Raw genomic sequence first — 3356 nt, 5'->3', positions numbered from 1 at the left:
TCCTTCCTTCCTTCCTCTTCTTTCTTTTTCTGTGCGGCAGGGACTGAATCAGGGTGAGTCATGCTAGGCAAGTGCTCTACAACTGCATTGTACCCCTATCCCAGTGAATCTTAAAATCTCATTGAACTTAGATTTATTCAAAAGGGCTACAATTGATAAACTTCACTGGCATGCTTTAAAGAAAATAAAGATAATCTTTCAAGGTCTGGTAGTTTTCAAGAATACATAGTTTAAAATTTTTAATTACCTTGTTAATAATTCCCTAACAGTCCCTTCTAAATCTCCTGTTTTCATTTGAAAGCTTTATTGATTTTGAATAACATTGTCTTGGCTCCCAGAGCTCTCTGTGGGAATACAATACAACAGCGTGGGTGAGAATTTCTGCACCGGCTCCCTCTGATCACGGACATTGCATCTGTGGACACAGCCCACACATGGATCTCGTCGCCTCCAGGTACATCCTGCCACAGCTTCTATTCTGCTCAATATTCTCCTTTGAAGTGGCTAGCCAACCTCTTTACCATCTGAGACTTGATTACCACTCTATTGCTTGTCTGGGACTCCAAATTTCCTTGCTGTATTTGTGATCTGGTACTTCCCACCTTCTTAAAATGGGGTCACTGCTGTTGTCCTTGATGCTTCTGCTAAAGTTTGGACCCCTCTCTCTGGATCAAATTAATATGACAAATTTCAAAATCCCAAATGGCATACTCATAGACTCATTTAAAAACTATCATGAGTAGGACAGTTTTATTTTACATGTCACTATCCTAAAAGTGCTTTTTTTTAACTTATGAAAAAAGGCTTTATATGCTACTTTTTATTTCTTTTTTTTTTCTTCTTGAGTGTATTGGTGCATTTTAGGTTATACAGTAGAGCTACATTCATTGTTAGGATCTGGCACCTCTACATGACAGGTCTTGGTTCTAATCTTTTCCTCTTGTTCCTGCCCTCCCTTCACTCCCTCCTCCCTTCCTTATTTACAAAAACTTTAGTTTCATCTTTTCATTTTCTAACATTTTTTTCTTTTCCCTTAGTACCCTTCCCCTACCCATTGTACCTTCCCTGCACCTTTACACCTTCTCTTCCCACTTCACAATGTCAGTTATCTCATTAGGATCTTATGTACTGTTACAGTTTATTCACACCAGAGAAACTATTCGGTATTTACACATGTGTGACTTATTTATTTCACTTAAGAATATATCCTCAATATGTATCCATTTTCCTATCAATGAATCTAATTTCTCTTTCTTTATGGCTGAGTAATATTCCATTTTATAGAAAAACCACATCTTCTTTATCCAGTCTTCAACTGGTGGGCAAATGGGCTGTTCCCAAGTTTTAGCTATTACCAACTGTGCTGCTATAAACATGGGTGTGCATATATCACTGTGGTATGATTCTTTTAGTTCTTTTGGAAAGATACCCAACAGAGGGATGGCTGGGTCAAATGGAACCTCTAGTCCCAGCTCCTTGAGGTATCTCCATATTGATTTCCATAGTGGTTGCACCAGTCTGCCCTCCCACCAACAATGGAGAAGGGTTCCTTTCTCCCCACAACCTCACCAACATTTGTTATCATGTAATTTCTTGATAGCAGCCATTCTTTGTGGGGTGAGGTGGAATCTCAGTGTTGTTTTCATCTGCATCTCTCAAATGACCAGTGATGTGGAGCATTTTTTCATATATTTACTTGCTGCTTTTACTTCTTTGTCTGAGAAGTGTCTGATCATTTCAGATGCCCATTTTTGAATTGGGTCTTTTTTTTTTTTAATTGAGTTGAATTGGGTCTTTATATTTGGGGGGCTGATTGTTTTGAGTTCTTTATATATTTTAGATAATAGTCCTTTGTCTGAGGAGCACCTGGTAAAAATTATTTCCCACATTGTACATTGTCTCTTAGTTCTGTTGATGGTTTCTTTTGCAGTGCAGAAGTTTTTAATAAGATGAGATCCCACTTGTTCTTTCTGCTAGTTCCCGTGCTACTGAGGATTTGTTCATAAAATCTTTTCCTATGCCAATGTCTTGCAGAGTTCTGCCTCACTTATCTTCCAGTAAGTTTATTGTTTCTGTTTTAATATTTAGATCTTTAATTCACTTGGATTTTAATTTAGTGCATGGTGAAGGATAAGGGTCCAATTTTAATATTTGTCAGTTTGAAATCCAGTTTTTCCAACACTATTTATTAAAGAGGCTATCTTTCCTCCACTGAGGATGGTCAGTTCCTTTGTCAAAAATGAGGTAGCTGAGTACATTTGGATTTATTTTTGTGTCTTCCAATCTGTTCCACTGATCCCCAGGTCTGTTTTTTTGCCAGTACCATGATGTTTTCATCACAGTAGTTTTGTAGTATAGTTTCAAATTGGGAGTTGTTATACCCGCTGCCATGTGTCTGTTGCCTAGCATGGCTTTTGCTATTCTAGGTTTCTTGTGGTTCCAAATGAATTTTTGGATTCTTTTTTCTAGTTCTGTGAAATACAGTGTTAGAATTTCAATTGGCATTGCATTGAATATGTATAGCAGTTTTCACTATGGCCATTTTCACTATGTTGATTCTCCTATCCAGGAACAGGGGATATCTTTCCATTTTTTTATATCCACTTTGATCTCTTTTTTTCAGAGTGCTATAGTTTTCAGTGTAGAGGTCTTTTGCTTCTTTTGTTAGATTGAATCCTAGGTACTTCATTTTGTTGGATGCTATTGTGAAGGTAATTGTTTCCCTAATATCTCTTTCCATGAATCTGTTATTTGTGTACAAGAAGGCTATTGATTTTTGGGTGTTCACCTTGTATCCAGCTACTCTACTCTTTTAACTTTTAACTTTCCTATCTTTATTGCTTTAATTTGTTTCTTTGTCTAATTGCTGTGGCTCATGTTTCCAGAACTATACAAAGAGAAGTTGTGATAGTGGGCATCCTTGTCTTGTTCCTGATTTTAACATGAAAATTTTCAGTTTTTGGTCATTTAATATGATATTAGCTGTTGTTTTTTCATAGATAGCCTTTATTAAGTTGAGATATAGACCATCTATTCCAATTCTTTACAGGGTTTTTTATCATGAATGCATGTTGAATTTTGTCAAATGCTTTTTCTGCATCTATCAATAGGATCATATGGTTTTTGTCCTTGACTCTGTTAATATAGTGTATTACATTTATTGACTTACGTATATTGAACCACCCTTGCATCCCTGGAATAAATCTGACTTGGTCAGGATGTATGATCTTCTTGATGATTCTCTGTATTCTGTTTGCTAGTATCTTATTAAGGATTTTTGCATCTATATTCATTAAGGAGATTGGCCTGTAGTTCTCTTTTTTAGTTGCACTTTTCCCTGGTTTGGGAATCAAAGT

The sequence above is a fragment of the Fukomys damarensis genome, unplaced genomic scaffold (genome assembly GCF_012274545.1).
Source record: "Fukomys damarensis isolate Sample0158 unplaced genomic scaffold, DMR_v1.0_HiC HiC_scaffold_14, whole genome shotgun sequence".
NCBI classification, from domain to species: Eukaryota; Metazoa; Chordata; class Mammalia; order Rodentia; family Bathyergidae; genus Fukomys; species Fukomys damarensis.
The sequence above is the reverse complement of the archived record's forward strand: the minus strand, read 5'-3'. Positions refer to the sequence as shown.